Source organism: Euprymna scolopes, chromosome 36 (assembly GCF_053919585.1).
Source record: "Euprymna scolopes isolate OS-2025 chromosome 36, ASM5391958v1, whole genome shotgun sequence".
Taxonomy (NCBI): domain Eukaryota; kingdom Metazoa; phylum Mollusca; class Cephalopoda; order Sepiida; family Sepiolidae; genus Euprymna; species Euprymna scolopes.
This window is the reverse complement of record NC_136517.1, coordinates 70,396,208-70,418,534: the sequence shown is the minus strand read 5'-3', so window position 1 is coordinate 70,418,534 and position 22,327 is coordinate 70,396,208. Positions and strand designations below refer to the sequence as shown.

The window sequence follows — 22,327 nt, the reverse complement described above, 5'->3', positions numbered from 1 at the left end:
CTCCCCACATAGTACTTCTACAAATTATGTCCCAGACAGTAGCACTACATAAAAGGTGCTGAAATAAAACAAAGACAATCTCGTTTCATAAATCAGAGATATTATAATCTAAGGAGTATATAAAAAATTCTAAGAAACAGTGACCCCCCCCCCCCCCACAACCACCACGACTCGAAAAAAGCCTTTGGTGGACATACAAAAAAAATGCACACACACACAAACACATTTTCGCTTTTATATAATAGATTTTTGAAATAAATATTAACAATTATTCATTTATATCTACAGACACTAGTGTTTCATGCTTACATAATTAATAGTGTAGGAAATGATAATTACTGCTGGTCTGGAAATTTGAATCCAGTCATATAGTCACCTGTGACTTTGTAAGTTAACATTCTGCCTTATGGCCATCAGCAATTAACACAACGATTGAAGGAAATGAAGTGCTCATAAATGCCAAATCAGCAGACATACATAGTAAACAGCCAAAGAGTATTCAACGACTGGAAGTTAGAATGTTGTGGTATGTGCAAGTGTGTTTAATTTAAGATGTTAAATTTTTTTATTGCATTGTCACCACAAACAAGGCACAGTGCCATTTTGATGTAGTGGGCTACTGTCTGGGACATAATTTGTAGAAGTACTATGTAGGGAGTTGAGTAGCAAGATGTCTGTTTCCATTACATTTGAACTTCTACATGTCAATGCAGTCAGGGAAACAGGAACCCGGAAGAGAATTCCAAAGTCTAGCAGTCCTAGGGAAGAAACTATTAGAGTAGAAGGCTTTCTTACATTTTTTTGTGTGAGGGTGGGATTTTGCTGCTTGTCAGGTTTGTCGGGAGTATTTACATCAAGGGAGTACAAAAGTTTGTAGTTCGTCGGAGCACTTACCAGACAGACAGAGGGATGCAAAATTTTGTCGATGGGACGTTATATTATTACATTATATTATGGACATTATATTAATTAAAATAATTATCTTCTGTTTAGTTGAACTTGAAAGTTTGATTTCATATTAATATATCACCAGATTAAACATTTTTTTAATAATATATTATCCAGATTTGATGGATTTGCAGATTGGAAAGAATACCTCAGGTGAGTATGTTTTCTAGTGAACTAAATATTTAAGTGCTGAAGCAGAAGCCATTTTGTATTCCTATTGAAAAAAGAAGAAGAGTTGTTCCCCTTTGAAAGAATCCGATGAACAGAAAAGAGAGATAAATATTGAGTTGATGGGAAATCATTTGTTTGGTGCAGACACACTAATGACACCCATGACCTTTTTAGCAATGTTTCTTCTTCTTACACATGACAGAATAAGAAAAGTGAATTTGTCAAAAATGTCAAGGGGAAGGAAAAAAAATTCTACAATATGTTTAACCATCTCATATCAAACATCTGTGTTGGTCTGTCATAAAAACACAAAATCTGTGACGAATAACAAACATCTGTTTTTGAAAGATGATACAAAAATAAAAATTAAATTGATTAAATTTGGTTGGCCAGATCAAAGATTTAAAAAAAGATTTTTCATAATATTTATTTCTAACCTGATTATGAAAGACCTCTTTGTTTCTCTCATGTGTTTATGGATAGAATATCTGATAATGAAATCCACTTAGCTCTAACATTTTACTGTGGGCTTACATGACCACCAATATGTATATATTTGTCAAATATAAATTTTTATAACAAATTTTTTTCAATAGCTCAATAGTGTAGGACTAGAGCTATAAATATTTTATCTAATATGACCCACCTTGAATGCAAGGAACAAAATCTTACAAATTCACCAAAATATTTTTTATTTTCCATTCAGGGCATATAATCATTTCAGCCTACCATCAAGATATTGTTTTAAATGTATAATGTATTTGGTTTTTTCTTCATTAAGCTACTCTTAATGTTCATGTATGTTTGTTTGTTTGTTCTGTTTTACGGCATATCAACCACTTTGGGGTCATTTAATGCCGAAAGGTTCGTTATGTTGTGTTAAATATTGGTTTGTTCTTCTTAAGGTTTTTCTTTTTTTTGGGGGGGGGGTCTTTCCTTATATTTTTGAGTATATTTTAGTTTCTTTCAGAAAATTGATAATTTTTTGGGGATCAATCTTGTTTAATATTGTTTTCAGATTTTTTTCTTGGTAATACTTTGTTCGGATTTGTTCAAGGTCAATGCAGTTTGTCAGTATATGGTGTATTGTGTAGGGTTCTTGACACGTTATACAGTTTGGTGTCTCCTCCCCTTTTAGTAGATGTGAGTGGGTGATGTGAGTGTGACCTATTCGCAGTCTGGTCATTACTACCTCTTCCTTTCTTGTTAACTTTTTGGTGTTTCTCGTTCCAATATTTGGTGTTATTTGGAATAGTTTGTTTTTGGTGCATGAGCTCCAGTTTTCTTGCCATTTTCTCTTCAAAAATGTGTTTATTTTAGTCTTTAGGTCTGTATAGGGGATTTTTCCACTTATGTGGTTTTGTTGCAGAGTTTCCTTTGCTGCCTTATCTGCTTGTTCATTCATGTATATGCCGATATGGCTTGGTATCCAGCAAAAGATAATGTTTTTTTTCATGGTTATGGCATCTATTTTGTTTAGCAATTTTGTAATAAGTGGGTTTGTCATTTTTTTTTCTTTTAGAGATATGAGTATTGAAAGTGAGTCAGTAAATATGATATATTTTTGATGGTCATCATTGGTTATTATATTCAGTGCCGAATCTATGGCTGTTGCTTCTGCGCTGAAAATAGAAGATTCGTTTGGGAGCCTTTTCTTTAGTTTTATTTTTTTGTGGATGGCTGCGCATCCTACTTTATCTCCATCTTTTGATCCGTCAGTGTAAATTTGTGTATATTCTTTGTATGTATTCTGGATGATAAGTAGTTCTTCATGGAAGGTTGATGGGTGGGTTTTCGTTTTGGGATATTTATTTAATTTTAATATTATGTGTGGTTGTTTGATCATCCAGGGTGGAGTTTTTGATTTGTTATATTTATGTATTTTTGTAATGTCCATTTGGGCTTCTGTGAGAAGGTTTTTTATCCGGAGGCTGTAGGGCTTGATGATATTTTCTTTCTTGTTGAAGAGATGTGTGTATTGTGGGTGGAGGGTACATTGGTATGCAGGATTTGTTGGACACGATACCAGCTTTAGGTAATATTGTAGCGCTAACTTCTGTCGTCTTAGAATCAGTGGAGGCTCATGGGCCTCTATATAGAGGCTTTCTACTGGAGAGGTTCTAAATGCTCCCAAGGCTAATCTTAATCCTTGATGATGGATTGTATTTAGTTCTTTTATGTAGGACTTCCTTGCTGCTCCATAGATGAAGCATCCATAGTCCATTTTAGATCTGATTAGAGTTTGGTATAATTTCAATAATGTGACTTTGTCTGCACCCCAATCGGTGTGTGCTAGGACTTTGATCAATTGCATTGTCTTTTGGCATTTTGCTTTTAAATATTTTATATGCGGTATAAAGTTCAATTTTTTATCGAATATAATACCTAAATATTTATGTTGGTCGGTGAGTGGGATGTTCTTGTTATCCAGTTTCAGGTTGGGGTCGTGGTGGAATTTTCGTAATTTGCAAAAGTGGATGCATTTAGTTTTTTCCTCTGAGAATGTAAATCCATTTTCTATGGCCCATTTGTTTATTTTATTCAGACAGAGTTGTAGTTTGCGTTCGGCTGTTTGTATATATTTAGATTGGTAGTATATAAGTAGGTCGTCCACGTATAGGGCGTTTTCAATTCCTGGGTCTATGTTTTTTATGATATTGTTTATTTTAATGTTGAAGAGGGTGACAGACAGGATACTGCCTTGGGGGACCCCCATTTCTTGATCTTTTTGGACTGAATAAGTGTTGTCCATCCGTACTTGGAAGTTTCTATTTGTTAAGAAATTTCTGATAATTTCTGGCATTCTACCCCTAAGTCCTAGTTCATACAGGTCTTTTTGGATTCCGTATTTCCAAGCGGTGTCATACGCCTTTTGCATGTCAAAAAAAATTGCTATTAGATGTTCTTTTTTTGCAAATGCTTCTCTTATGCGTGTTTCCAGTTTTATTAAGTGATCGGTGGGGCTTCTATTTTTCCTGAAACCCGACTGGCTTTCTGTAATTAGATTTTTGCTTTCCAAGTACCAATTTAACCTTTCGTTAATCATTCTCTCAAAAGTTTTGCACAAACAACTAGTTAGTGCAATGGGTCGGTAGTTTGTTGGGTTTGTATGGTCTTTTTTTGGTTTGGGTATTGGGATTACTGTTGCCTGCTTCCAGTTTTTTGGAATGTTGTTAGTTATCCATATCTCATTGTAAATTTGTAATAAGTAGTCCAGTGATGGTTTTGGTAGTTTTTTGAGGAATTGATAATGGATCTCGTCGGGGCCGACTGCTGTATCGGGAGATTTGTTTATTGCCTCCTCTAGTTCTGCACTGTTGAATAATTGATTGTAGTTTTCTTCATTTTTTGATTTGAAGTTTATTTTTATTTTTTCTTCATTTTTCTTTATAGCTTGGAATTTTTTATTTTGGTTTTTTGATGATGAGTTCATTGAGAATTGTTCTGCTAATTTATTTGCGATATTTTGTTTGTCGGTAATCTTTGTGTTGTCGCATATAAGGTGTTTAATAGGGTTCTTTGTATTTTTTCCTGCTATTTTTCTGACCATCTCCCATACTTTTTTGGGTTTTGTGTTTTGATTAATTTTTGTTACATAGTCTTTCCACGAGTTCCGTTTTGATTCTTTGATAGTTTTCCGTGCTTTGGCTTTGCTGTTTTTATAGGTGTCCAAATTTTCTTTCGTTGGACTGTTTTTGAATTTCCTTAGGTTTGCACGTCTGGCTCTTATAGCTTCTTTGCATTCTTTATTGTACCAGGGTTTGTTATATTTTGTAGTAGTGGAACTTTTTGGTATGTTCTCCTCGGCTATTGTGAGTAGGGTGTTGCTGAAATATGTGATGTGTTCTAAGTCAGGATTCGCTTCAGGTATTAATCTGTATTGACATGTATTTTGGAAATTTTCCCAATTTGCCTTTTGTAAATTCCAGCGGGGTGTTTTGTCTTCTGGCTTGGGATTCTCGTTTTCTATTATGATTGGGAAGTGGTCACTTCCGCATGTATCCTTATGTGTTCTCCAGCTATAATCCATGTATATAGTTGGGTCACATAGTGTTATATCGATTGCTGATAGGGTTCCCGTTGGTGGGTGCATATATGTATTCTCTTTGTTGTTGAGTAGGCATAGATCATTTTGGTTAATTATTTTTTCTATGGTTTGGCCTCTTTTGTTGTTTTTTTTACTGCCCCACCATATATTGTGACTATTGAAGTCTCCCAACAGTAGAAAAGGTTTAGGTAGTTGTTTGATTATATTGTTTAATTCTGTTTCGTTTATTGTTTCATTTGGTGGTATATAGAGTGAGCATAGGGTTACTGTTTTGTGTAGTGTTGCAGTTATTGCAACAGCTTGCATATTTGTTTTTAAGTTCACTTTGCTGTGTGGAATGTTTTCGTTTATCAGTATTGATGATCCACCGGTGGCTTTGCATGATAATTTGTTTATGTGGTTGTATATTGAGTAGTGTTTTATGTTAATTTTGTCATTTTCTTTTAAGTGTGTTTCCTGTAGGCAAATTATTGCAGGACATAAGGATTTGATAAGTATTTGCATTTCTTCGATATTAATTTTTAATCCTCTTATGTTCCACTGTAGGATTTTGTTAGTCATGGTTTATATTTTCTTTTGGTTTTGGACTGTTGGTGTTTATGTCTACGTCCATAGTTTCGATGTTAGTTTGGGTGTTTCTTTTGGAAGTGGATGGTCTGTTTCTTGTTTCTGGTGAGAGGCTTTTTTTGGGTTTTGGTCTGGGACTTTTAGATTTACTTTGTCTTGACTGTCTTTTTTGGCTACCAGTTTCAACTAGTTCAAATTTATTTTCATTTTCAATTAATACTAATTCTGTTTTTTGTTTGTCATTTTGTTTTTGGGGGGTAGTTTTTTTGTTGTTCTGTTCTATTTCCATTTTTTCTGTTGTTGTGTGTTTATTTTTAACATCTGTTTTTGTCCTTGTTAGTGACTTGGATCTTTCACGTTTTGATAATTGAGGAGGTTTCATTTCTTTAGAGATTGATTCCTCAATATTGATGGAAGTTTTTCTGATTTCCTTTGTTTCGTTTTCTTTTATACTGGGTTGTTCGTTTCTGACTTTTATTTGGCTGTTAGAATTTATTTTCAGTTCTGATAAAAAAGATTTTAATTCTTCAAGTATGTTCTTTAGTTCTTTTGCTAGGTTTGCAATTTCTGGAGCAAGGTTTAGTTCATTGTAGTTGTACATTTTGTTTGCTTGTTGGGTTATTGTGGCATATGAGTTTTTGGTGCGATTTGTGACTTCTTTGCGGGCTTCTTGGAAGGTTATATTTTTTTGATATTTGATTGTTATTATTTCCTTCTCTTGCTTATATATTTTGCACTGTTTTGAGTGAGAGTGGTGCTCTTCTTGACAGTTTGTGCATTTGGTTTTATTTGGACAGTCTTCTTCATCGTGGTCTGGGTTTTTTTCACTGCAGTTTCCACATGTGAAGAATCTTAGACATTGGTCTTTATTATGTCCAAACTTTTGGCAGTTGTAGCATTGTAAAGGTTTTGGAATGTATTGTTCTATTTTCGTTCTTTCATAACCTATATTGATGGTCTCTGGTATTTGAGGATAATTGAATGTTAATATATAAGTGTTTGTATATATTACCTCTCCTTTTTTTTTAAATGTGATTCTTTTTACATCTGTGACCCCTTGGTTTTTTAGTTCTGTTTTGATTTCTTCTGTTGTGCAGACGGAGATTTCCTGGTTTTTTATGACTCCTTTGGAGTAGTTTAGTGTTTGGTGTGGATAAGCTTTGATGTTTGTTTCATGCAATTTTTGTAGTTGAAGTAGAGTTTTGGCCTGTTTTTTATTTTGTACTTCTACCAATATGGTACCATTCCTTAATTTTTTGACATTTTTAGGTGTTATTTTGCTTGATATTACCTTTTGGATAATGAAGGGTGACATTTTAGTTAACGGTATATTAGACGTTGCTTCTAGCACGATGAATCTTGGAAAGTTTGTATCTTCATTGTCGCTGTCAGAGTCTATTTCTGTGTGTGGTCTCTTGGATTTTTTGGCGTTCATAATAATTTTTGAAAAATTCATCAGCCATGCTCCCCACCCTCCTCGGAGCCCCTTATGGGGAAGAACTATGAGGGGGTAAATCCCATTCGCCTCGGTTCTCCAGGGCTACATAGCTGGTATACTCAAACATGGGGAGGTTTCCAAGCATTCACAATATATGGTTATGCCCACCCAAGTATGGGATTTCCCTGTATTTTTATTATTCCTGATGGTTACCTTTTTCCCAGCTTGATTGACCCTTCAGCCATCGCTTATTAACTCAGTTTATTGTTTATGTTGAGTGTTAGTGTGTTTTTGTTTGGATTGTCTGAATTAGTGCTTGTCATGACCAACCGATTGATTGGATCGGGCCTATCCAACCTCCCGTCTAGCCTAGTAAGGGCCAAAGTGGTGTGTTGTAGTATCATGTTATTATTTCCTAGGCATGTTCCACTCAACCACCAGGATCCCGTTCTTAATGCATTACGGGTTGCCACCAACGGTCAACTGGTGGTCCCATTGAAGGATTTTTACCCTCTGCAGGGGGGCAGTTGGTATGTTCTATCGCCCTACCAACTAGGCAAAAAAAAAAAAAAAAAAAAAAAAAAAAAAAAAAAAAAAAAAAAAAAGGGTGAGGAGGTGAAGGAAAAAGAAAACGAGGGAGGGGAAGGGGAGGAGAATGTTGTTTTTGTTTTTGTTTTCGCAGAACATGACTAAGTTTTGCAAAAGGGAATAAAAAAACAAAGACATCTATGTAGGTGCGTTTCATCTCAGGAAGTCAGTAGACAGCCTGATCTGGTAGCACCAGTAATGTTCATGTAAATACATATTTCTTTACATATGATTTGTTAAGGGATATTTTGTTACGTCACTTACGAAAAATGTAAAAACACAAAAAGCTATAGATATAACAAAATAAACAGATTTCAATATATTCCAAACAAACACTAATTTGGTGCAGCTACATATTTTTTTTTTTAACAAGGAAGTCACCTCTTACCAAGAGCCAGAGGCAACTCAGGGATAAGGGTTATTGCGTGTACAGTAATCAATAGGATAATATTGTAGTAATCGTTAGTAATGGAGATTTGATAAAGTGTCTTACTTAAGGGGGCGGTTCAACAGGAACTTGTTTATGTTGGACTTGAAGACATCCAAGTTGTAGTCAGATGGGAAACAGACAAACAAAAGAGAGTTCCACAGGCGTGCACTTCTAAAAAAGAAGCTTTGTTCATGGAATCTACGTTTTGATTTTGGCACAGATAAAGAGCGGGGAAAATTACTGTTTTTGGTGAAAGATTGGCGAAAAGAAACTGTTTAAAATATAGTAGGTAACATTCATGTCATTTGTTAATTTCTCTCTCTTTAAATTAAATATATATCAAACGCTTGAAAATCAGCACCATGTTTTCACCATTATTATTAAACATGGTCATCATAGTGGCTGTGAAGATTGCATACAAATTTTTAGATCTTTAAAAATCTATTTTGAATATATAATTAGTCAAGTACAGTGGCAATAATTTGCTGCTAATTGTATTCCATATTCAGAAAACAAAAAGTACATATGTTGATACTTAGCAATTAGGCACATCCATACCATGTATTCTTTTTTCAGATGATTTGCATTTTACGACATATACACAAAAATAACATTATTTTACAACATATACACAAAAATAACATTTTGCAACATATATACAAAAATAACATTTTACAACATATATACAAAAATAACATTATTTTACGACATATATACAAAAATAACATTATTTTACAACATATATACAAAAATAACATTATTTTACAACATATATACAAAAATAACATTATTTTACAACATATATACAAAAATAACATTATTTTACAACATATACACAAAAATAACATTATTTTACAACATATACACAAAAATAACATTATTTTACAACATATATACAAAAATAACATTATTTTACAACATATATACAAAAATAACATTATTTTACAACATATACACAAAAGCATGTAATTTAACTGGTATTAATCAACTACTAAATTTTACACTAAACCAAAACATAAGACAAAGGTATTCCATTTCATAACTGACTTAAGTTGAAATTCAAGTCAAAATGTCCAACTTTACAGAACTTTCCAAGGTTAAAGTCATAAGTAGCAGAATTTCATTGGCCACAATATAAACCAAGTAACAATGAACAGAATCAAAATTACTGCCTAATGTGACCTTTACTTTTGTTGTGACTTTGATCTCAATATCCCAAATCAAATCAGTATTAACTTAGACTATGACCTATATTTTGGTCAAATTTGGTGATGATTGATCGATATACTTACTAGGTTGTACTATAAACGGTGACAGATTTGACAAAATACATAACCTCCTTGGCAAAGATAAGGTAATTTTTACTAATTGCATTAATGAAACTAATATTCTACTTGTGCCTAACACCCTAGCAATGCCATGCACGCACACACACACACGCACACACACACAAGAGCACGACAAGGTAGAGATATTATAATAAACCTTCATCTAATAATCAACAAGGAAAATATTGACTTATATTATTTTATAACACGTTTTGAAATATAAACGATTAAAACAATCTAAAACCAAGTCAGTTTTTTCTTAATCTTTAATTTAAACAATGAAACAAAATCCCATTATGTTATGTTAGTCACTTGGATATTCCAAACATAGTTCCATGGGGTGTTTATACACCTTAATACAAAAATGTTCATAATGTTATTTTTTTGTGCTGGTTCAGGATATATCTACTGTCCCTGTTGAACAGTTTGAATCATTTGTATCTTGTTGATATTAACATAAAATAAATTAGCTAAATATAAAGAAAATACTAAAACATTAATTCTTAATGATACATAATATGCACTTATATCTACAAATTTTCATTTCCACTGGAAAAATGTTAGTCAGCTAGGGTGACTGGATATACCACAGAAGGACAAAGCGACGTCTACCTCCAAGGAAAACTGAGATACAACTGCGCCATACCATGAGTGCTATACCATCACTGAGTCAGGAGAGTACTGGAAGGGAGGAAAGGAAATAAGGTGCCAACTAGGAATTATGAGCATTAAAGCAAAATTGGGGTCACAAAACACCCCATGGGACTAATGCAGGGTTAATAAACTCTTTTAGTACTTGCAATTTTAATTCTTTAGGTCAACTTATGGTGCAGGGTCGTATATACACAAGGGAAAAATTAAGAACATCTTTTCTCTCTTATGATTATGAGTAGTCGTTTATCCTTTACACTATCTTGCTTCAACTCAACATCATATTATGATAAACTTTAATGACACAATTGAAAGAAATCTATTTTTTATAATACTCAGGTTGTTTAACTTTCCAACAGAGAGAGGGAGTGCGTGTTTAATAATAATAGATTAATATATGAAAAATAACGATAATAAGATGTGATGAAAAATGTATTCTCTCAAAAAAGTAATGGTTTGTGTAGCATTTGTAGAATAGGGAAACGTTGCAAACAAGGAAATTTCTGTAGACATTGTAGAGGGAAAAAGTTAGCTCCATTGACGTTGAAATGCCTGATAATTTCATCAGTGTTATGTCTTTTGGAGAAAATTGGTTGTCACCAGTGGAGCAGTTCTGAAGACATTTACTAATTCCCATTGGAAGGGTGGTGCTTCTAATCACCATCTATGGAAAAACCACATTGTCGGTGAGCATGCTCTTTCTCACATAGTGTTGTTGAAATGAATAGGAGCGATGAAATGAATAGGAGCGATGAAATGAATAGGAGCGATGAAATGAATAGGAGCGATGAAATGAATAGGAGGGATGAAATGAATAGGAGTGTTGAAATGAATAGGAGCGATGAAATGAATAGGAGCGATGAAATGAATAGGAGCGATGAAATGAATAGAAGCGATGAAATGAATAGGAGTGATGAAATGAATACGAGTGATGAAATGAATACGAGTGATGAAATGAATACGAGCGATGAAATGAATAGGAGCGATGAAATGAATAGGAGCGATGAAATGAATAGGAGCGATGAAATGAATAGGAGCGATGAAATGAATAGGAGTGATGAAATGAATAGGAGTGTTGAAATGAATAGAAGCGATGAAATGAATAGGAGTGATGAAATGAATACGAGTGATGAAATGAATACGAGTGATGAAATGAATAGGAGTGATGAAATGAATAGGAGCGATGAAATGAATAGGAGCGATGAAATGAATAGGAGCGATGAAATGAATAGGAGCGATGAAATGAATAGGAGTGATGAAATGAATAGGAGCGATGAAATGAATAGGAGCGATGAAATGAATAGGAGTGTTGAAATGAATAGGAGCGATGAAATGAATAGGAGCGATGAAATGAATAGGAGCGATGAAATGAATAGAAGCGATGAAATGAATAGGAGTGATGAAATGAATACGAGTGATGAAATGAATACGAGCGATGAAATGAATAGGAGCGATGAAATGAATAGGAGCGATGAAATGAATAGGAGCGATGAAATGAATAGGAGTGATGAAATGAATACGAGTGATGAAATGAATAGGAGTGATGAAATGAATAGGAGTGATGAAATGAATAGGAGCGATGAAATGAATAGGAGCGATGAAATGAATAGGAGCGATGAAATGAATAGGAGTGATGAAATGAATAGGAGTGATGAAATGAATAGGAGTGATGAAATGAATAGGAGTGATGAAATGAATATTTGTAATTCTGAGGATATTTGTGCCTTATCAGAGCAATATTAAAATTTTGGTCTTGTTACAATCAAGCAGAAAATTTTTAAAGAATTCAAACAACAAGAATCATGATATCTACCTGTTGTATCATGCTGTATCCATTAATATTCCGCAGATTTGATGTGCTGGCATTTTGTATTGGTAATTCCAGTGTTCTGGGCTTCCTGATGGTATCACTATTTTGGAAAGAAGGTCCAGTCCAGCGAAGGTCCTTTACCCAACTACTATGTTTCAGATGAGCAGTTCCCATTTCAACTTGCACAGGTAACAACTGTTCACTTGACCGTGACAGAAATAGCATAGAAGATGGCGTTAAACTGGGATTCCCAACAATAATGTTTCCATCTGCATCAGTTCGAATAATGGCAGCTATCCTTGCCCCAATCGACAAAGGACGATTCTGATTAGTGTCGAAATTCATCGGCTTCATATTTACTTACGATAATGTTGCATACAATCAAATATTAACAAGAGATTTCACATAGCATTACAATCAGTCACGTTGTAGGTATAATATGGTCAGTGGAGCGCTATAGTGGAATTATCCAGCAAATCAAGAGATAACAGAGTGAGGTGGGGGTATATAATCAGTGGCGTGAAATTGTGGTCAAGTTTTAGTGATTGTTGTGACTACAATCAGTAAACGCTGCCGATCATGACATATATAAATCATATTTAGCATAGAAATTTAAGCACAGTCCGAGTGAAAATAATAATTCTCAATGCTGTTTTGTATACTATTCGATCTCCAATCGTACAAGGATAGAAAGAGTTTTTTTTTATATTAAATTATTAGAGATGACTGTATTTTATTGAATTCAGTTATTTGTTTAAAGTAATTAATATTATGTTGGACTTAAATTATTTAAAATAAAATTTAAATCTAAAAAATAAATTATGTTCAGTATTTTACTACATTGCATTTATTTAAAATCCAATTAAATCTGCTTAACATTTTTTTAAATAAGAAAATTATTTTTTAAAATTATGTTGAACTGATATGACAGCTTTATTAATTACTAAAATTGATATGCATTTAAAAAGTATATCAATTTTAGGTTTCACTAGATTTTATTAAATTCAGTTATGTATAAAGAATATATATATATATATATATATATATATATATATAGAGAGAGAGAGAGAGAGAGAGAGAGATAGATAGATATGTATATGAGAAAAATGATAAAGTTATTTAGTTTGTAAAATTATGTTGAACTTGGGAAGATGTTTTAAATACAATGACATGTACTAGTTCTTTGAAAATAATATTCAAAGACAATAAAATCGATTACAGCATTATAATAGTAGTGTTTGCTCTTTTTCAAACTAACAAATGTTAGTTTGAAAAAGAGAAAACACTAATAAAATAAGAAAAATACTAATTAAATTGATCAGAAATTAAATTTTATAGCTTTTAAAAAGATGACCTTTTCAATTTCATAACACTCAAATATCTAATGTTGGCACCATAAAATGATTTATTCTAAAAAAAAAAGTTCGAATATTTGTAGAAATATTTTTGCAATAAAAATCGAGCGACTGTTATTTATATGATTAACAATGAAGAAAGCATGACAATATAAGTAATGACTAACTGTATTTACCCAGTTTTATCTAAGTGAATCCATATTACTTTAGACAAAGTGCATGTGCATATTTTTTTTTTTTAAACAAATTTTTAAATTTTTTTTGCTATTTAATTACGATTAAAAAGTAAATATAAAAATGTGGGGTGAATGTAATTTTGTTAAATAACTGAAGACCAACCACAAACAAATTTACATTGTACAAAAAGTAGTGTGATTACAATCTTTTTTTTTAAATTTTCTATTATGCGATTTCATTTGTGATTTCAAGTAATATTTAATCACATTGACACACAAGTTCTTGTCAGATTATCAAAGTTAAGTAATGTTAAGCCAGGCCAGTATTAGATGGATGATCATTTGAAAATATCAGGCACTGTCAGGAGGCAAAACTAACATTGTCCAAATCTGATTGTGATTGCCAAGTGCAAAATAGAGATTTACCCCTATAGAATGTCGATCATTTTTAATGTAAGAAATGAGGTGTACAATGTAAATTTACAAAAAATAAATCAATGTAATTATACAATTCAAAATTACTTTTTAACAAGAAAACACAAACTTCATAAATTCATGTTTCATAATTTTTTTCTCCTTAAAATAAAAAGGGATTTTTATGGTTTTATAACATTTTTCTGGGACATTCCTTTGCATCTGTATGCGCAGCTTTTTTTATGTGGATTCAGTTTTGTTTACATTTTTATAAAAATAAAACAGTCAAATATGAAGATTGGTGTGGCTCATTGTGATAATAATCCAAACAAATCGCTAAAATTGTTGTCTAAAGAATTTTTAAGTTATTTAAAAAAATGTGATTTCCTTGGTTTATTTTAAATTTGAAACAGCAATAAACTTGCATATTAAATGGATGCATGTTAAGCAGCTGTTATTGCTTTTTTTTTTTTAGAGAAAAATATTTTTACAATTACATGTCAATTGAAAATAACAATGAAGCTTATAGTTTGCACCACAAATACTCATTTTGAATTTTGTTGTTTTCATTTCATGCAACACTAATGAAAGCAGCAAATATTTCACTTCAAATTTGATTACATATTCATTCATTTTTAAGATTCATGAAAAAAGTTATATTTTTCCATGATTCTATTATGAATTAAATGACACCTGCTTGATTCTATTCAATTATGATTTTTTTTAAATAACATGTAATCCAAGACTTGTTTTTAGGTTTTCCGATGTGATGACTTTCCTTAATTTATAGAGCTGATCAGAACAAAATATATATACCGCTTGGAAGAAAAGAAAAATGACCGAGAACATTAACTTTTTCTCTCAGCTAATAGCATCTGACTTTTCCCTATGCTTATATATATATATATATATATATATATATATATATATATATATATATATATATATATATATATATATATATATATATAAATGAAGTAGAGAGAAATCAAAGCAGAATCTTTTAAAGATAGTTCTTCACTGGTGATCAATAACTGCAACTGAGATGTCAGATCGTACAGCTGATTATGCTTCTCAATAGGGGGCAAAACGGATGCCACAACTTGAGAGAGAGAGAGAGAGAGAGAGAGAGAGAGAGAGAGAGAGAGAGAGAGAGAGAGAGAGAGAGAGAGGTGCTATTATTGTTATGGAGCTGGTTTAAAAGGAAGAGGTGGGAGATTCAGGAGAGGGGATTGGAAGAGAATTTAACAGCAGAAAGGGGAGGGGATAGCTTTCAGGTCAACTCTCTAGGTGACAAGCACGTAAAGGGGTAACAAACTGAACATGATCAAACTGCCATTTCTAAATGCACACATCTTTGCACACACACACACACACAATCATCTATGAAGGAGGCGATTTTCTTGAAAAATAAAAAAATAAAATTTAAAAAAATATATAAATTATTGAAATATACCCATTGAAACTATACATTTGACAATGACAGTTCTATTTCAAAAGTGACTGACAAATGTTTTGGAGATGATTTGGATGCGCATAAAATAAAATTCATTTGATTTATGCATTTACAGATGAATACAATATTTCAACAGATGGAGTGTTGTCATATCTGAAAGCTGTTAAGTAACAATCATTCACACAATTTTGTATTAGAAATTTTCTGCATCAAGAAGAGGATCAGATTTGCTGATTGATAAGAAAATGAAAATGGAAAGAATCTCGTTGTTGAATTGTTTTGATCAACATGTGCACATTTTTACGATTACATCCGTCTCCATTTCATTTCATATTTTCTACTTTTCAGTGAAGTAATTTTACCTCAAACTCTTTTTTAATTATTTTGAAAAAAAAAACAAAACAAAAAAAAACATCTTAAAGTTTATGTGGGTGGTGCAGTTTGATATGTACATGTAATATAAATTGATCTTCTATTAATGATTTTTTTTTATTTTGGAGTGTAAACTTCTTTCCTTGGGAGAAAAAGAGAATAGTTCTTGTTAAAACTTAACCATGGGGATCAATTTACATTACATTTAACAAAAGGGAAAATGAAAAATTTCTTTTTACAACTCACTTAAAAAAATAATGTTCACCACAAAGTACTCAAATTAACAAAACTTTTTTCTTACATGACAGAAGAAAAAGTGTATAGTTTTAATTTAAAATGTCAATCACAGTTCAATTAAGAAATTTGAACATTTGATATTGAGTTCCAACCCAATTTGAGCAACACAATATTATCCGATAAGAAAAGTGGTGTGCATCGTAGAGAAAAAAAAAATAAATAAAAATAATTGGGAGATTTGCTAGTTTGGAAAATTAATGCCCTGCCCTCGCCTCTCAGCAGAATTGCACATAACTAATCCATAAGAAGAATTAATGCAAAGGTAGGGAATTTACTTTCAGAGTTTTATGCACCAAGTACAAAGGGGGCAGTGTCTCTGATACAGAAATTATATCAAGTCCGAGCAACTACTCCTCCTGTTTACAAACAGAATGTTGTCAGGACTTAATAAAAATGGTTTTCAGAATTTTAAACTGAAACACTGAATGAGCTGTACTTAAAATAGAAATCATATTGTTATAGGTCAGATTAGTTATAAAATTTTCAACAATTGCTGACCCAGATGAACAAGTCAAATTTTTTGAATTAACAACTCCTGCAAGTATGTTGTCCTATTGATAAAGTTATTTATTCATTTTTATCAAAGAATACATTTTCTGATAAAAAACAGAGTTATTAAAAAAATTAAATTTAAATAATAACACCGATAATTTTACATGTTTTTATTTTCCATAAGATCATTCCTTGTCAAATGTGAAGGAATTCTATATTTTTAGCAGAGAAACAAACACACACACACACACATTATATATATATATATATATATATATATATATATATATATATATATATACACACAATAGCTGACACGCTCAGCAAGCAATAAGTTCCTATCTATACACGTGATTCTATTTCTAAACTCCGTATTAATATTTATATACTAGCGGGGGGCGGGGTACTCGGCGTTTCCCGGGTTTTTAGAGGAGTGTGTGGTTGGGGGTGGTAAAATGAAAACAAAGCGAAGTAATAACCTTTGTTTAAATATTATAAAAGCAAACAATGTTAAAACTAAAAAAAAAAAAAAAAAAAATTTGTGAAAAAAAAGAAAAAAAAAACAATTAAAAAAATTAATGTGATAAAAAAATTTGAGGTGGGGGGCTCGAAATCGAATTAATGAGGCGAAGGCGCCAAAAAAAGACGTGATTAATTAACTAAACAGTGAATTAGGTCAAATATCAATTCCGTAGTGAAGTTGGTTTTGGTTTAGTTTCAGTAAGTTTTTTGTTTTCTCGAATTCTAAATGAAATTATTTGTTTTAATTTTAATTTAAGTGTAATGCAAGTGAATCCACGATATCGTTGCATTGTAATAATTAATAGTAAAGAATGAATTCTTTGTGTCAAAATAAATATTTAGTTGAAAGCACTAATAAATAAAGCTATAGTTAGATTGCAAGGTTAGAGTCGTTAAAACCGGAAATACAAACCGGTTAGTCTCGCAGGTTGCGTCTTACTAAAAAAAGAAAAAAGAAAACAGTAATAATAATCGCGTTTTTTTTTTTTTTTTTTTTTTTTTTTTTTTTAAATTATGAGAATAACAGAAAGCAGAAATCAGGGGAAAAAGATTAAAAAAAAAATAAAAAACGGCATAAATAACCTTGTACAATTCCAAACCGGTGTTTCCTCGTACTGTTCCTTGTAAACGCATCCACTGCAGTGTAAATGGGGAGCGGGGAAAGGAGGAATCTAATAGAGAGAAAAGATGGTGCAACATCCAATGAATCTAACCGATTTTGGCAGTGGACTCTCACCGGAAAAAAATATAGGAATGTATGATTGTCGAAGAACTGTAGAGGTAATAGGCCTATAGCACACCTCAGATAATGTGCTACAGTTAGTATGCATTACATTTGCATGTAATGTCATGATTTTTAATCCTATTAAGATCAAAGTTGTTGGGGAAAAAATGAGTTCATTTTATTTATATATATATATATATATATATATATATATATATATATATATATATATATAGAGAGAGAGAGAGAGAGAGAGAGAGAGAGAGAGAGAGAGAGAGAAAATAAAAAGGAACAAACCGTATTATGTGTTCATCAACGTTTTCGTCTTTATTTCGAGACAGTCTCGAAATAAAGACGAAAACGTTGATGAACACATAATACGGTTTGTTCCTTTTTATTTTCTCTATTTTGTCGGAATACTATTTCCATCATATATATAAGATAAGATAAGAAGAAGATAGATAGAAAAGAAGAGATAGAGAAGATATATATTTTTCAATTTCTAAAATACAGTAAAATTGATGTTTATAGATATCTAGTATGAATAGAAAACCAGTAATATTATTGCACATAAAAAAAAACATGCTGATATAAGGATTATAACCATTATTGGATCCCTTGTATATTTTTATTCAAGAAAAGTAGTGTTTCATCTTGGTAGAGGGCTTTGTTTTCAATTGCACCATAATTCCCCACACATGCCCCACACACATGAAGAGTTTAAATGCAAAACACAATAAATGCTATTTTCCAAACTTATGAAAAGTGTGGCATTTCATCTAACACACTCCAAATCATTTTGCTAATGTGATATTTGCCCAATATTCTTGATTTTTAATTAAAATAAGCTTCTATGATTTAATTTCAGATTTGAAATATTCGTCTTTGAAAGTCTAATTTTTCTATTTTAAGAAATGAGATTTTTCACATTTTGCTTTTCAAATTCTTATATATATCTTTTATTTATCTATATATATAAAAGGCAAAATGTGTGTGATCATTTTATGTATATCTTGCAAAGGCTTTTTTCGCCGACGCTCCCGGGGCGGAGGGGCCCGTGTTACTATCACTTAGAACTGTTTATATACCCCCTAGATAATAATATCTAGGATTTGGGAATGCGGGTTGCCTCTAGATTTATTTACATCGACTTTTACAAAATTATTGCTGTTTCAGCCCGTCTTGTGTTTGTTCAGCTTTTTCGTATAAAAAGCGAAACTAATTCAAAGCTAAGGCACTCTTCCCGACAATCACACCAGGAAACATCCAGAAGCAATCAGCTTTGATCAATGTGGGGCCAAACTCCTTATATCAGACAATTGCTATTCAGTCTGGTCAATGGGGAGCTGGTTTCCCCCTCCCCAACATCTTTGCGAAAAAAAAAACAGTCAAAGTTGGGTAAACAAACCCAAATGCTGCCCCACAGCAAAAGTCAACCGCGCGATTTCTATTTGACCTCATTAATGAGGTCAAATAGAAGCAGCAGAGCTAACTTTTATTGCGGCCACGTGTCAATTCTGTTAATAAATTCAAACGTGTTTCCGTTAGTATGTCACGGTGGCCCAATTGTTAATGTCGCACTTTTTTTTTCACACTTTAATTTCCAACTTTGTCTCAAAGGTTCGAGTTCGATCTCCATACAACTTTTTTTTTTATTTTACCCCCCCCCCCTCCGGAGTTTTGATTTACCCAAAACCACACACACCTCTAAACACCCGGGCATCGCTGGGTACCCCCCGCTAGTCTATATATATAAAAGGCAAAATGTATGTGACCATTTCGTGTATATCTCGCAAAGGCTTTTCTTGCACACGCTCCCGGGGGGGGGGGGGTTACAGTTGCTGACAAGTGTTTATATAGGCCCTAGATAATATCTAGGATTTGGGAAAGCGCGTAGCGTATAGATTTATTTACATCGACTTTTACAAAATTATTGCTATTTTGGCTTCTCGCGTGTTGATTGGGCTTTTTCGTATAAAAAGCGAAACTAATATACTCAAATAAATAATTTATTTTGATACTACACTTTGATCTTAGCCAAAAGACCAAGTAAAAAAAAAGATGTGTATTATATACTTATTCCAAACATCACACACTGCTAAACTGCTGATTCTAAATTCTTAAATAAAAACATTATTATTCAGAAAGCCATTCTTAGTATTAGGAGGTTATCTCTATATAAATAAAATGAACTCATTTTTTCCCGTCTGATTTTGACCTTAATAGGATTAAAAATCAAGATATTTCATGCAAATATAATATGCACAAACGGCAGAACAATATCTGAGGTGGGTTATAGGCTTATTATTTCTCAAATTCCTCGATAATCTTAGATTTCTATACTTTTTCTGCTGAGAAGTCACGGCCAAAATCGGTTAAGATCAATGGAAGTGGTAAAATATTTTCTCTCTAAAAAATTCCTCCTCCCCCTGCCACCACTTAACACCGTTTGGGGATCGTTCACAAGGAACAGTTGAGAAGAGAACACCGATTTGGCTTCGTAGTTCTTTCATGTGAAGTTATTTAAAATCACTAAACTAAGCTGCAGTGCTCTGTGGCGTAGTGGTTAGCGTGCTGGACAATTCACATTATATTTTCACGTTCGCGCCGACCTACCGTAGTCGTTTTTTTTTTTTTTCCTAAACAACTGGAATGGACTTTTCTTGGTGGCCGAACTGTTAACGTTGCAGATGTTTTTTTTTTTTGTTTTTTTTCACACTTTATTTTCCTACTTTTACTCATGACTCCGGGTTTGATCCTTCCTACTTACCTACCATAACATTTTTTAAAACTCCCCCCCCCCCGTCCCGGAAACAAACACTCGGGCAACGCCGGGTACCCCCGCTAGTGTTTTTTATATAATCTTCAGTTAAGGAGGAAGGGTTTTAAGGAATTCATATAAAAGTATTATGTACTAGCAGATTACCTGACATAGGTGGAAATATATTGAATACCCAGCGTTGCCTGTGATCGGATAAGATTGGTTGATACTAGCCTATTACCCGGCGTTGACCAGGATTGTATTACATAGCTGTACTAGCAGAATACCCGGCATAGCCCAGGATTGGATAAAATTGGTGTATACGTACTAGCAGATTACCCAGCGTCGCCCAGGATTGTATGACATAGCACTAGCATTACATATGTACTAGCAGATTACCCGGCATGGCCTGGGATCGGATAAAATTCATGGAATTTTTCCTACCAGAACACTCGGCGTTGCCTGGGATTGAAAAAAAATTGGTTGATATATGTATTAGCCAAATACCCCAGATATTGCCCGGGATTGCATTACATAGGTGGATATATGTACTAGCAAAATACCCGGCATAGCCTGGGATTGGATGAAGTAGATGTATATGTACTAGCAGAACAGCCGGCGTCGCTCAGGATTGTATGACATAGGTGGATATGTACTAGCAAAATAGCATGCGTTGCCCAGGATTGTATGACATAGGTGAAGTATAGGTCCGCTTTGACAATGTTGAAGGTGCTTGTGCATTATAGGTCCGATTTGAAAAATTTTGAAGGTGCTTGTGCAGTATAGGTCCGATTTAACAATTTTGAAAGTGCTTGTGCATATAGGTCCGATTTGAAAAATCTTGAAGATGCTTAGGCAGTATAGGTCCTATTTGACAATTTATTAGGTGCTTGTACAGTATAGGCCCGATTTGACAATTTTGTCAGTGCTTGTGCAGTATAGGTCCTATTTGACAATTTTGAAGGTGCTTGTGCAGTATAGGTCGTATTTAACAATTGTGAAGGTCCTTGTGCAGTATTGGTTCGATTTTACAATTTTTAAGGTGCTTGTGCAGTATAGTTCCGATGTTTCCTAGCAGAAAATTCGGCGTTGCCTGGGATCAGAAAAAATTGGTTGATATACCCGGCGTCACCCGGGACTTTTACATAGGTGGATATATGTACTAGCGGAATACCCGGCGTAGCCTGGGATTGGATTAAATAGGTGTATATTTACTAGCAAAATACCCAGCGTCGCCCGGGATTGTAGGACATAGCACTAGCATGACATATGTACTGGCAGATTACCCGGCATGGCCCAGGATTGGATACAATTCATGGAATGTTTACTAGCAGAACACTCGGCATCGCCTGGGATCAGAAATAATTGGGTGATATTTGTACCCATCATCGCCTGGCATGTAAAACGTTGCTGGAAATATATACTTGCAGAATGTATCGAAGTTAATTTTTCAATAAATAGGCCGATAATGTGGGTTAAATCATTGAAAATTACTGTCGAAATTAGTAACATATCCAAATATTTAAAAAAAATGATGAAATGCAAGTTATTTTATTGGTGTGTTTGTAATGAAATAACCAGCCTAGACAATGTATCAAAGTTATTTTATTAGGAGGGGGGGGCCGATAATGTGGGTTGAATCTTTAAAAATAATTGTCGAAATTACTAACATATCCAACAATTATCAAAAGTGATGAAATTTGAGTTATTTTAGTGTTGTGTTTTTAATGAAAATAACAGCCCAGACAATATTATGAAAAATTATTAAATGTGAGTTAT

At 33.0% G+C, this 22,327-nt stretch overlaps 1 protein-coding gene and 1 long non-coding RNA gene across 16 annotated transcripts in view; one reads left to right on the top strand and one right to left on the bottom strand.

The window, feature by feature from the left end:
* LOC145260568 (uncharacterized) overlaps positions 1-22,327 on the bottom strand; it is a 504,115-nt gene that overhangs the window by 232,030 nt on the left and 249,758 nt on the right. The gene's annotated exons all lie outside the window — the stretch shown is intronic.
* LOC145260569 (uncharacterized) overlaps positions 1-22,327 on the top strand; it is a 239,274-nt gene that overhangs the window by 39,572 nt on the left and 177,375 nt on the right. The window contains exon 2 of the long non-coding RNA XR_013864333.1: positions 1,066-1,101. This is a non-coding gene — a long non-coding RNA (uncharacterized LOC145260569). The remainder of the gene's footprint in view (positions 1-1,065; positions 1,102-22,327) is intronic.